Genomic DNA, 14708 nt, shown 5'->3' with positions numbered 1-14708 from the left:
CTTCAATTAACAGACAATTATCCAATATAATTTAATCTTCCAACAACAGTAAGCAATTGTAGATAGAATAGTAAACCAATGCACAATAGAAGATAACCAAGAATAATAGAGACACAATATTTGGTCAAAGACTAGGGAAAAACTCCACAAGGGGGAAAACCCTTTCAAAATTCTTCTTCTATTAGATTGTCATCAAATGTTTGACACAGAGACACAATGTTCCAATTCTTGAATAATGAGTCATGTTGTCACACAGAATGTCTAGGCACTGCGACAACGGCTCAGATCTGGCGCTGTCACCTTGATCCCCAATCTCTCCGTTTGAGTTGTCTCCCAATAGCAAACTAAGGGCGGTAGACTGTTGATTTGGGGTAGCATCGGATGTGCTCTAGCCACGAAATTTGGTGGAGAGGTTGGGGCACATGAGATCTCCAATACCCAGAAAGGGTTTGGGTAGATTCTAAATAGATCAAGAGATATTAAAATAATTAATATTTTTAATGGAGTCCCTAAGTCTAAACTTAGGGAAAATAAAATATGAATGTGTATTAATATGAATCTGTGTTAGAGTGGTCTAAAAGACATGGATCAAGCCAGATCTAATGTTAGCCATTGATTAAGGACTTAATCTCAGCCATTGAGTTGTCAATAGGAAAAGTATAAGAGGAGGCTTGAGGGTCACTTGGAGGGTACACCAGACGATCAATCATTCTATTCTCTAAAGCAGGGTTTGCTAAGAGAGATAGAATCAGTGATTGGGAGAGTGGCTGAGGGGCATTGAGTACAGAGAAAGAGAGAAGGCAGAGATTGTGCCGGAAGAGCAGTACAACAGCCAAGGAGAGTGACGCAGAGCCAGTAAGGGCTCACGCAGGGCCATGCAGAGGCAGCCAAGTGCTGTGCAGAGCACCAGAGAGGCCAGTGTGTCTGACACAAAGGCCCAGAAAGCTGATGCAGGGCCTCCTGGGGCTGATGCGGGGCTAGTGTGAGACAGAGAGGGGCTGACGCAGTCCAGATTGGGCAGACGTTGGGGTTGCAGAGCAATTTTGTGCTGAGGAGCTGCTGGAAGGATTATCCGGGGTTTCAGCAAGGAGATTTCTCTCAAACTATGAGGTATAGTTGCTAAGGAAATTCTCTGTTGGGTAGGCCAATTTCGGCACCCAGATTGTACTTTGATATTGCTTAATAAGAAAACCCTCAGATCACTCCACCAGTTTTCCCGCATTGGGTTTTTCCGAGGACATTGGTCCAAAAATAATGGTGTCATGTGGTGTGTTTGTTCTTGTTTCTTCTAGTTGCTAATCTGTAATATGTTGAGCATGCACTAGTGTTTACTTTGTAAATAACTTGTTAAAGAAAAATAACAAGTAGGTAGGAATAAATCAGGAAAAGTGCATGAAGGGTTTCTAAACTAAGTAAATTTAGAAACTTCAACATGGTATCAGAGTGTGATTGCAGATCACAGGAGGACTAAAAGACATCAGTTGAGCGGAGCAATAGAAGTAGAAAACAGCTGCCCCGAGGTGAAAAAAATTGTTTCTAACAGCACAGAAACCAAGGAAGTGTGACGCAGAGCCAGCCAGAGCCACGCAGAAGAAGTTGGGAACTGCGCAGAGCCTTAGAGAGGCCAACGTTGCTGACACAGAGGGCTAGAGGGCTGACGCAAGGCATCCCAGGGTTGACGCAGACCCATCCAGGGTGACACATAGCCAACGTGACACAGAGAGGGGCTGACACAGTTCACAGAGAGGCAGTTGTTGGGGTCTAGAAGGCTGCAGGAATATTGCAGAGTGGAGCTGGTGAGGTACTGTAGTCAGAACAGTACCTGACAGTGCAGGGCTAGAGGAGTTGTTGCTGAGGGTTTCTAGCCGAGGAACCCGGATCAACAGTGCAGTTGCACAAGATGATTAGAGTAGGGGGCATCTCGACAAGCGGCAGAAGGATTTCCAGGAGGGAAATCAGGACTTAGAGGGAGTCCAGAAGAGAACTTCCATACAAGAAGTAGAGACTCAGAGGAGTCGAACAGAGAACTTCTAGGAGGGAAGTAGAGGAGCATCATGGCACTACACTGGGTAAGAGACCAGGATAGATTGGACGGAGAATCGAACTTCGCAGTCTGGAAGGCTAGAATCTTATCAGTGTTTGACAGGAATCATGTCAAGAACTTCGCCTTAAAGGTAATAACTGTCCCATTTGACCCCAATGATAATGACAGGTACGAAGAGGCGATGGCGAGGGCCAAGTGCATTATCCTTGACGGGGTCAAGGATCATGTGGTACCACATATAGCCGATAAGGAAACGACAGTGGAGATGTGAGACGCTCTCAAGAACTTGTACCAGCATACTTTTGTGCAGAGAAGAATGCTGCTCGAGAACCAGATGAGGTCGTATCAAATGAAGAAGGGTCAATTGATTGACACCTTCTTCGGAGGACTGAATGAGATCTGAGATCAGTTGACCGCTATAGGAGCAACACCGGATCAAGAGCTTATGGCGAGGACAACCCTGAATGCTGTCTCAGATTATTGGGAAGTGTTTGTCCAGAGTATCCTGGGCAGAGGGACTCCCCCACCTTGGGACGAGATGTGGGCAACTCTTCTCCAGGAAGAGATCAGACGACAGACGAAGACAGGTAGCAGTAGCAAAGGGATGAAGGTCAAGTAGGAGGAGGAGGATGTGGCTCTAGCATCTGAGGGAAAGCAGGAGAAGCGGAAGAAGAAAGATCTCTCCAAGATCAAGTGCTTCCACTGTGGGGAGATGGGTCATTATGCGACCCAGTGCCCAAGGAAGAAGAGTAAGGGAGAGTCTTTCGAGATTAAGGCAGTGTCAGCACGGCAGAGAAGGAAGTTTTGACAGACGATGAATGTGCCATGAGTGCACACGTGCCACTTGAGTGGAAGTGGGGAGACATCGAGCTGTAGTCAGGCGGACTACAGGCGATGAGGGGCAGGATCCTCGAAGTACCCAGCCTATTGGATTAGACATTGCTACGGGAGCCCTGACAAGTAGTAGAACTGGATGATGTGGGTAGAGACGGATGCAGATGGAGCAGCAGAGGGAGCTATAGTGCAGGAGTCCCGAGACAACGCAGAGCTAGTAGGCTACAACAGTGCGAAAGGAATAGGAGTGTTGCACCAGTGTAGGAAGACATAGAGAGGTGTGCAATAGTGCGAGATGCAGGGAGTTGTTGCAGCAACGCAGAGGTCAGCGCTTGTCAACAGCAGAGGGAGCTTCAGCATTAGTGGGTGTCTCTAGCGCAACAGGGAGGTCAGTTGGGAGATCGGTTACTTACTTCTCTGTAACTGAGTTGTAGTGTAGCAGTGAGCGACACGATGCAACTTGATGAGAAGAGGTGCAGTGCGGATGCAGTGTTGGGAGAAAGGACTAGCAGCAACACGGATGCAGAAGGAGCTGTCATACAAATGCAGTAGTGGCAGTGGCAGAACCATGGGCAACAGTACATGAGGCAACAGTGCAGAGGATGTTGGGCAGGAAGGCCTAGCATCAGCAAAGGTACCGATGGCGGATGATCAGAGTAATACTCAGTGAGGAGTATTGCTAGAGCACAGTCCTCGCTAAGAGGGAGTGTTGATTTGGGGTAGCATCGGATGTGCTCTAGCCACGAAATTTGGTGGAGAGGTTGAGGCACATGAGATCTCCAATACCTAGAAAGGGTTTGCGCAGATTCTGAACAGATCAGGAGATATTAAAATAATTAATATTTTTAATGGAGTCCCTAAGTCTAAACTTAGGGAAAATAAAATATTAATGTGTATTAATATGAATCTGTGTTAGAGTGGTCCAAAAGACATGGATCAAGCCAGATCTAATCTTAGCCGTTGATTAGGGACTTATTCTCGGCCGTTGATATGTCAACAGGAAAAGTGTAAGAGGAGGCTTGAGGGTCACTTGGAGGGTACACCAGATGATCAGTCATTCTATTCTATAGAGTGGGGTTTGCTAAGAGAGATAGAATCAGTGATCGGGAGAGCGGCTGAGGGGCATTGAGTACAAAGAAACAGAGAAGGCAGAGATTGTGCCGGGAGAGTAGCGCATCAGCCAAGGAGAGTGACGCAGAGCCAGCAAGGGCTCACGCAGAGGCAGCCAAGTGCTGCGCAGAGCACCAAAGAATATAGCGTGTCTGACACAGAGGCCCAGAAAGTTGACGCAAGGCCTCCTGGGGCTGACGTTGGCCAAGAAAGGCTGACGCAGGGCCAACGTGAGACAGAGAGGGGCTGACACAGTCCAGATCCAGCAGACGCTGGGGTTGCAGGGCAATTTTGTGTTGAGGAGCTGCCGGAAGGATTTTCCAGGGTTTCAGCTAGGAGATTTCTCTCAAACTGTGAGGTATAGCTGCTAAGGAAATTCTCTATTGGGTAGGCCAGTTTCGGCACCCAGATTATACTCTGATATTTCTTAATAAGAAAACCCTCAGATAGCTGCACCGGTTTTCCCGCATTGGTTTTTTCCAGGGACATTGGTCCAAAAATAATGGTGTCATGTGGTGTGTTTGTTCTTGTTTATTTTAGTTGCTGATCTGTAATATGTTGAGCATGCACTAGTGTTTATTTTCAGTATTTACTTTGTAAATAACTTGTTAAAGAAAAATAACAAGTAGGTAGGAATAAATCAGAAAAAGTGCATGAAGGGTTTCAAAACTAAGTAAATTTAGAAACTTCAACATAGACCCTATGGAAATGGAATGAGGGAAAATCAGTTGGGAGCCAACGAATCTGGGAGACAGTTAAACAACCACTACTTGTTTAGATTGCACAAGATTTTGAAGGATTCAATTAGATTTGAGGAAAATGATGCTAGAGCCTTGTGGAGTCAACTATCTTGCAAAGGAAATAAAGGCCAAGTAAAGGATGGGAAACTGCTGCTAAATGATTCGACTATCTATATGCAAATGCAAAACTTAAAAATGTGTGAAATGCAGGGACTTGGTGAATTTTAGTTAAATGCCTGTTCTAAGTTTGATCCCTTGATGCTTCTATTGACCAAACTTATGCTTGGAAGTAAAATTTTAATATGCAAGAACTAGCTTAGTATGCAAATGCAAAGTGAAATGATGTGATGCCAAAAGGAGGGCCTAAAATATGAGTTATTTTGAGATATGTCGCGAGTGTTTTTTAACTTGAGGCTTAGAAAAATGATCTTAATGTGAAAACAAATATTTATACCAACAATGTAAAATATGAACTCTGCATAAGTAATTATTAAAAACACAATAGGAAACAAATGTAAAAAGCTGGAAATAAAACACTGTATATTTAGAAATCCATTTGTATGAGGTACTTAATCAGGGATGATTAGATGCATAAGTAAAACTAAATTAGTCCTACTTGAATGAGCATGTAAAAAACAAATGCACTTCAGGAATTAAATTAAGTGTTTAAACTCAGATCAGAACAATTAGGCGCAAAGTATAAAATAACAGTTCTAATAATCTGCTCTTAAAACAAATGACAATGCCAACAATTTATTTTAAACCAGTGATCCTATAACCATTCAAGATTAAGATTTTTTCTATGTGTATCAATAGAAACTTCTCATGACAAACTAATCACTAACAATTCAGAAAATTTCTGGGTTTATCTCTTTCCAATTTAGTGATGCATTTGATCTTTAAACCCAGAAATAAATAACTAAAAAAGAAGTGAAATAATGTTAAGAAAATTTTCAATTAGTATGCAAAAGTTTCTAAAGATAATTCTATTTCTGAAATGTACTGGAGTAAAAGATGCAAATTAAATTTGTTGTCAAACTTCAGCTAACTGAAACTCTATGCTAGTATTAGTCTTGCTCTCAATCAGATCAATGAAATAGAGTAAGGGTTTAGAGGTTTTGCACCAGTCAGCCCTTAGTGGATTGAAGATACTTGAAAATGAGCTGCTCAAATCACTGAAGATCTTCAGATCCAGATGCCAACTCGGAATCTTTTTTTGAGAAATTTTTTTGTTAAAATTTTTAGGGAAAAAATTAGTGAAAAAACTTGGTGAAAGAGGGTGAAGGCCGAGAGGGAGCTTAGGGCTGAGAGGCTTGAGGGTGTTGGCCGAGGAGGTAAGGGAGATGAGGGAGGCTGAGAAGAGGGAGGCTGTAAGGGAAATAAGGGAGGCTGAGAAAGGAGGAGCAGGGGAGAGAGGAGGTTGTGAGGGAGAGGGAGAAGAGGCAGCGAGGGAGCTGAGGAAGGCTGTAAGGGAGTCCGAGAAAGGAGGAGAAGGGGAGCCGAAAGGGAAATAAGGGAGGCTGAGAAAGGAGGAGCAGGGGAGAGAGGAGGCAGCGAGGGAGTCGAGAAAGGTCATAAGGGAGTCCGAGAAAGAGGAGCAGGGGAGCTGAGAGTTAGGCCAAGAGGAAAGAAATGGGAGACTGTAAGCCAGGCCGAGAGGGAGAAAGGAGGAGGTGAAGGCCAAGAGGAAAGATAGGAGGCCGAGAGCTGGAAATGGCCAGCGTAGGGCCTCTAGGCGCCCAAAAAAATTGACAATAATCTTTCACAATATTTGCAAGACTGGGATGGAAATTTTACGAGTTTCCTTTCTGAAATTTTTCTTTGACCTGCACATAAAATGGAGAGCAGATCTTGCCCTCCAGGGCCTAGATTTGTCTCGAAAATCCACAGAAACCATCGGCAATCTTCAGACCTGTTCTTGCACAAACAAAAAATAGAAAACCCCAAAACATATATACACAGACATATGAAATACCCCATACCCTAGTGAATTAAAAAAATTGAAATTTATAAATCCATAATAATATTCTACAGATCTAGCAGATCTGAGGAGTATGAGTCCAACTCCGCTCCTAGATTTGCAGATTAAAGCCTTCTATTAGCCAGATCTAAAGAATTTTGGACAAATTTATAAATAAACTGGAAATTTTAAAGAGACACAAGCCTAAAAAACATATAAAATATTTTGTAAGATGGCTTAAGAAATAAAAACCAGTAGGCTTTTAGATTTTGTAATTTGAGAGTCAGTTGGTCCAACTAAAGACTTCCCCAAACACCCAAATCCTGAATAATAACTTTTGCACACTTAGATCTGGTTGTTAGATTAATAGAGATTAAAAATAATCATAAAATAATCAAGAAATAGAGATACCTGCTAGTTCTATCAAATTAAAATGATATTTTAAAAACCCAGAAATCCGTGCAAGATACTTGTGCAAAGATCAATCTTCAAAGACTATTATCCAACAAATAGAAATAAAAAAAGCAAAGTATTAAAATCAGTATTACCACATAAATCTAAAAGAGGAACAACATCGTTTGAAACCCCAAAGTGTTTGCGTTTTATTAATCAGAAAAAAGTTACAAGAGCTTTTCAGAGCAAGTACACGATTCAATGATTGAATCCAAATAATGGAGAGAGACCTCTAATTTATAGATAAATTCTTCAACAAATAGATGTCTTGATCCCTTTTAAAGTAATCTCGATTGTTGATGAAGATCAAATGATCTTTTAATCATCATTATCGAAATTAAGTTACTTTTTGAGGAAAATCGAATTTCACTTTTAATTTCTTTTTAATTAATTAAAAAATGATTATTTTGAGTTAATTGCCTCAAAAAATTGACTTTGACTTAACTACTAAGGCCCAAGGGTCCAAAATATCTTGAAATTCTCAATATTCCCTTGGCCGGGGACCTCAAAAAATTAAAAGCTTTAAAACCCACGAATTTTAAATGTTGGACAATTTAATTTTTCCTAGGACCTAAATTAATTAAATTTCTGGCCTAACATTTTTAATTTATTTTAACCAGAAAGTTTAATTAATTGATTCATGAGGGGTTAATAATTTTTCCAACCCTCTAATACGTCAGCATTATAGCTAAAAGAATATTTACATGAAATATTACATTCTAACCCATGAAGGGGGAACACCCGTTTGTTATAGACCCTCTATAAATTACCTATTTCTGCGATTCAAAATATGATCTAGTAGACTAAGTGACTTGTAATAAAATAATCTAACCAAATAGTTAGAATTATTCCCAAATCACTTTTATAGAGACTCGATAAATAACACTAGGACTCGTCTAAGATCCTGACGATAAAATCCATCCTAGCTTTGGGGTGAGGTTGGAGGGAAAAACTCTGCTGATCATATGTGTCTAGAAACACACATGAATCAGTGAGACGAAAAACCTTCTAGGATAGAAATCATCATCAGAAAAATAAATTTACCTAGGTTGTTACATACATTTGTCTTACTAGGATCATTTACATTACAAAATGCAGAATGGGTTTACAAATTCCAGTGTATATATGGTTGATAATGATGAATATGTGGATCATCTGAATGCTCAGAGATGATGGAAATCCTTGTGTGAAAAAATGTACAGATATGGGGTAGTTGACATGGAGTGCTCAACAAGTCAAAGTCAAACCTTTGGTATCCAAGAATCAACTAACCAATATCCAATCTAATGATGAGCTCAAAAGTCAAATCTGGTTAACAAGTCAAATCTGCAGTTATGGTCAAAGTCAATAGCAGCAGTAACAACCCTAATTAGTCAATGGTGAACGATCAATAGTCCTCTAATCAATTTGGTCAAATAAACATCAAATTTGGTCTTCCAAAATTGTCAACCCAATTCAAAATTGTCAACAAAAATCCTCACAAAAGTCGGTCAAAGTCAACTGCTTTGACTTGCGAAAACCCTAGATGCGGGTCTGTGGTCAACACTAGTGAAATGGCCCAGAGAAGTTTGGTAAATTGTCCCTGAACTTGGCCTCCCAAAACAGATCTAAATCCAGTCAAACCAAGTCAAAATATGCCAAGTTAACGCTGGTAAAAGGTGCCAAATAGAAGTCAAACTCAGTCAACAGAATTTCCTCTCTCGTCTTTGCACGTGCAAGCTCAAACCTTGCAATTCATAATTTTACGAACCAATCAGATCAAGAGAGAGAAGATGTAATGTGTGATGATGTCCTCTAAGTAATGTGTATTTATATGTGACTTAAGGGGTTGAATTAGCTTTCCTATGCCGACTTGTACTTTTGTGCACATGCGGGTTTCACCTTAAAAATAATATTTTTCCTTGACCAAATTAAATTCTTCCAAGGGCTATGAGGGGCTTCTCTAGATGAAGAAGGCTTCCCAATGGAGGGAATTTGTCCTTGAGCTGCCAAATTAACAGGATCAAGAGGGAGTTGACAATTCTTATAACCCTCAACGGTTTCCTTCTTAATCAAGAGATGAGTACTTCATATTTTTCTCTCTTGATTATTATTATTCTTATTATTATTCCTTGGTTAGCCTATTGTCTTTGTATTGTTTTGCTTGGTTATGATTATTTCTTCCATGGCCTCTTGAATGAGGTTTACAGGTACATCATGAAGGTTGTCAAGGCAATGATTTTGGTAATAGATGGCAAAACCAAGAAGAAAAGAGCAAATCTAGTGACAAGAGGGTTCTCCCAGTAAGAGGGAGTGCACTGCAAGGATAGTTTTGCTCTAGTTACTAGATGATCAATTTTTTGTATGAGCTAAGAGCTCAAGCACATACTCAACATAGTGATTGGGGTTTGAAAGGAAGAAATTGTATAGATTGTTAGGACATCTAAGAGCGTGCTAGATGATAGGAAGAGCTTCCAGTTCCAAGGGAGCATAGTGCTAGACAGAGTGGAAGGAGTGATTTTCCCAGAGGATTTCATGGGTTGAGATTGTCAAGATGCTTAGAGATAGAAGGTCTCTATTAGCAGTATGCCTTCTTTGAGGAGTCCATGTCAAATAGCCGAAGGACTTGTTTAAATGACAGAGGGAGAAACAATAGCTGCTGTTGTTGTTACATAAATACATGATGTGCCACTCCCCTTTGTTTAATTCGAAATCATCACAACTTCACTTTTCTGTTCCAGACACACGTGCGAAGTTAAAGAAGGAGATTTTTGGAGGTTTGATTGACCTATTTCTTTACTATTTGACTGAGTTTGACCTATTGTTTGATCAGGATGTTTGGCTGAGTTTGACCACAGAAGAGGACAAGTTGATTGTAGGTTTGATCGCAGGTTTGATAATCAATCATGTTCTGAGGAGACCACAAAAGAGGACAAGCTGACTATAGGTTTGATTGCAGGTTTGATAACCAATCATGCTCTAAGGTGTCCTAACACACACCTAAGCATATATCAATGTCATATCACACCAACCATGTCTCCCGGTAGTCGCTGAAGAATTGCTTTTCCTAGTCACTTGTCCCCTTAGTAACTAACACCGATCCTGTATCCCTGTGGATACACCTATAGGCTTTCCCAACAACCTGTATGATTGCCCCTATTTGATGCCAAGCACCACTGTTGTGTCCTGTTGACCACTAGAGTGGCACGTGATGATTATATAAAGGCTCCATGCCCAAGGATGATCCAAAGGACACTTGCACCATCAGATGTCATCATTAAACAGAGTTTTTCAACTCTACTTCTATCTTCTCATCATTTTTCTTGTATCCAAATTCCACACCCTACGGGGAATTGTAATAAGTGATATTATTAATGATGAGTTTTTGAGTCTGGAACAGGTCTAGGATGTCGGGACTCGATCAGCAAACAAGTACACTTTGGAGTGTTTTTTTTATTTGGTTAATTATCCCTTTTTTTAGAGGCGGATAATTTTTTGGGTTTTTTAACTCACTTTTTACCCCAAAGCCGGGGTGACGATTTGAAAGTTGAGTCCCTAACACATCTTAGTGTCTAGAGTCGATAGATATACCAAACTAGATCACACAATTTTTTTTGTGGAATTTGGTTAGGTCTAGGTAGTCATTTTAATTTTTTTCGAATTTTCCGCAATGGGGAAATTGCTAATAAAATTGTATTTATAATGTAATAAGTGATGTCTAGAGAAGTTGTATGGGGTTTGAATAATGAAATTTGCACCTCTCAGCCTTAAATTTCTACTATGATACACTTTGATGGGTTAAAAATTGTGTTTTGAACTCTCAAAATCCACTTTTCCTAGGTTTAATGGGAAATTTGGCAATTAATTAAGGAAAAAATTAAATAAATGGAGAACAATAAATATTCACACATGCTAAATGTTGTGGAAATGAGGTGGAAAATTATGGGGGAGTTAAAGTGAAGTCCCAAGGTGATGTGGACTTCTAAAATCAAGGAAAGGACATGTGCTCAAATAAAATCGAATTTCTGGCATTAAAGGAGAAAACTACTTGGAAATTCGAATTTGTGAAGTTAATGCACATTTGGGAGGATTTGGGAGAATATTTGGTGAAGATTTTTGTGAGAAATTGTCGCCACATGAGTTACCACCCATATACACTTGTCATTCTATCATAAAATTTGAATTTGGCACATAAGGGAAGAAAAAAATGATGTGCTATTGCCAAAATTCGATTTTTACACTTGGCATTGGAGCTCCATTCAACAAATTTGAATTTCTCTTTGGGATTGTCACCTCATGCCACTTGTTTAATCACTTCGACATTGGGATTGGCTCCAATGCCATTTGTCATTGTCATTCTTCATTGGGATTTGCTCCCAACTCTCTATATAATAGGGCCATGGGCTTTTATATTGTATCATGTAATAAGATATTGGGCTTGAGGAAACTCTGCCATTTTGTACTTGCATACTTTCTTAATACAATCAAGACTTTGGGGCTATCTGGCTGGTGTTCTCTTGGCATTATGAGGTGATGTCCTTTCATACTACTACTATTGTGTTTAATTTCTTTCGCATGTTGAATTAATATTAGTTTATGTTTGCCATCTTGCTTGGATTGATGTGTGCAAGCTATCTTGCACATATCATTGATTTAGAGTAGTATTCTAGGGATAAACTTGCCAATTCATTTTAGGAGGAATGCTTGGTTTATCTTATTCATTATATTGCTCTAATCTTGTGCAAACTAATACGTGTTCAAGTGTGTAGGAAAGATCTTTTGTATTTTGTGTAGGAATCCATCTGGAAGTGGGAGAAATCTCAATTAGATCGACTCACTCCTAGAGTCACAACGATCCAAGACTCAACCTTTTCACTTCAAGTTTTCCATCCAACGAATAGCAAAAGGGATTTTTCTTAGTCTATAGCTACTTGATCATCCATTTAAAATTCAAAATACTTCTTTGGTTCTAGTTCTTTCAAAGTTATATCTCCTATTCAAGAGTCATTTCTAAAGCTAGGCAAGTATGGGGTTCACTCCCATTACTTGAGCTAGTACTTTGTAAATTAAATTCTAAGTTTAGTTTTGGTTTCTTTTCTTAATTTCAAACTGACAATTGGTATTTTTTTATGCTTTGCAGCCGATAGGCTTGAGCATTGGGCAACAAGGAGCTTGAGGAGAAGCTTTGGAAAACTATTCACTCGTGTGTATGTAGGACCCTCTCAGGCTGTCCAAAGACTGATTTCTATGGAGGCCATAAGCACTTGGGAGAGAGTTGCAAACTCATCTAAGCCGTGGGCCTTTTGAGCCTTGTGAATCTCTTTTGTAGAGTTTTTTTCCATCTTCAAGTTTGTTGTTGTTATATTTTTGGGGAGAGAGTGTAGCTTTGTTAGAGTCCAATCTGTTAAACACACATGGATAGGAAAACAATAGGAAAGATAAATCAGTGAGTGCATTTTTATTAACAATAGATATACATTTATAGTACACATATGTGACTCTTGGGATTCAGATCCCAAGGTCTCTTGGACTGCTTTGTCCATTCAACTTCCACGCTAACCCTTTAGGATTAGGTGTCCAACATTCCCCCCCTTAATCCGAAGGGTTATGTATGAGTCCAAGAAGAGAGCTGTAATACAAAATGTGCAAAAAATGCATGGCAGCACTAGGCCGAATGTGCTCTATGAAATGTTGGTAAAAAAGGGCGGTGGTTTAAGGATGACCACCAACACTGGAACGCTTAGTGCAGTTCCCGGAACTCTTCCATAACTGGCAAGAAACTGAAGTTTTCTGCTAGAGGAAGTGATCCTATTGTTTTAAAGAGGGAAACCTTCAACCATAAAAGGGAGGTCTCACCCTGCATAAAAGGTAAAACTTCAACCTGAAAAGGGAAGTCTCAACCTGTGATGGTTTAAGGATAACCAACAACTCTGGAATGCTTAATGCAATTCCTGGAACTCTTCCAAAGCTGGCAAGAAGCTGGAGTCTTCTGCTAGAGGAAGTGTTCTCAATCTGTGTTCACAGGCATCTTTGTCTCTGGCTGCAACTCTGAAACTGGTGTGACAGGTTGTGGCTCAGGCTCGCTTGATGTGACTTTGAAGCTTGTAGATGACCATCATTTCCCCCCTGTCAGATACAAGGTGAGAAGATGGAGAAAACTCAACTGCAAGACTGTTCAATACTCTAGAACAAGTTCTAACATGTGTTTGGAATATCTTCTTGGCTGTTGATGCCCATTGCCAAGAAGCGATCCATCCAAGATGAATCTTTGTTCTTGCAGGATGTTTGTTTTTGAAGCATCTGTGTGAAGAATGGCTGGTTTTATGACAGTGCTCACATGGATGAAGATCAAAACAGTGATCTTTCAGATGGCCAACTCGGTCACAGTGTTGGCATTTCACGATCTGTTGTTTTTGTTGTTGTTGTTGTTGTTGCTGTAGAAGAGGGGCAGAGTCTGGAACAGCTGAAGGTGAGCTGTCATGAGAAGCAGGTGAACTGTCATGAATGAATCCAGCACTCTGAAACTGAATGGGCTTGGCATAGTCTGGAATATGAAAGGACAAGTCCTTGTCATATCCAAGACCAGTTCTGTGCTTGTTGTGGACAAGCTGTTCCCAAGGTCTGATGATGGGCTTGGGAAGTGCAGACTGAGTTTCTGCATCTGCATTTACAACTGCTATTTTATTGAATACTGAATCTGAATGAACTTGAACAATATTGACTTGCTGTTTATGGGAGTCTGCTTCATTGTTTTGAACAGAAACAGGTTCAGAATGATGACCCCACTGGTGTAATTCTTCCTGCTGTAGCTTTGTTTCCAGCTGCAAAAACTCAATATTTTCTTGTACATTTTTCAAACAGATTTGAATGTTTGCGACAATGGCTTTATCAATCACAATTGTATTGTCCGTGGTAGAATGTATTAGAGTATTCAGTAATTCTAATACAACACTCATTCTATCCTTTCACAATAATCACATTTCACTGGTTACACAATGAGATCATCTATAAAAAATTCAAAATCAATATCATAACCAAACATTTGCAGAAGTCATAACACTTGTCTTATAACTTGAATATCTATGTATTTCAGCCGTCAGACTTGAATTTCAAAAAAACCCCTTCAAATAGGAAGACCAGTGTGAAGCTTTGAGTCTGCTAAAAGAAGCTCCTCCAAATGTGTCTGCAGCTCTACCAAAAGATCCTATATATTTGTTGTCACTGATTTTATCTCAATGTCAAATTGAAGATGAATGCATTCATAAAGTGCCAAAGCTCACTGTTGCTATTATGAAAGCATACAGATCGGCTGCAGAGAGTTCACAAAGACATTATTACAGCAATCTCCTAAGCCATGCATTGGAAGTGATTTCATACGTGATTCATAGGCTTACATCTACTGATATTTGGGAGGTTCTAACCACTCTAGATGGCCTCCTTACCACTGGTGATTCAACCTTGGATGAGGCGCCAAGAGAATTTAAACCAGCACTTGCTTCATTTCTTGCAAGTTTAAGTGCGGTGGAAATACATGATAACTACGGACTCGGGAGGATGTATTGCATGTGACAAGTAATGACAAAAATGT

The 14708-nt window shown here is 40.1% G+C and overlaps 1 protein-coding gene across 1 annotated transcript in view; it reads left to right on the top strand.

Annotated features, from left to right (window-relative positions):
* LOC149230005 (nuclear pore complex protein) overlaps nucleotides 1-14708 on the top strand; it is a 396423-nt gene that overhangs the window by 269057 nt on the left and 112658 nt on the right. The window lies entirely within an intron of this gene.

This window comes from Pinus tabuliformis, chromosome J (genome assembly GCF_031772625.1).
Source record: "Pinus tabuliformis cultivar Carrire ecotype Pingquan chromosome J, CPIR1, whole genome shotgun sequence".
NCBI classification, from domain to species: domain Eukaryota; kingdom Viridiplantae; phylum Streptophyta; class Pinopsida; order Pinales; family Pinaceae; genus Pinus; species Pinus tabuliformis.
The sequence above is the reverse complement of the archived record's forward strand: the minus strand, read 5'-3'. Positions and strand labels throughout refer to the sequence as shown.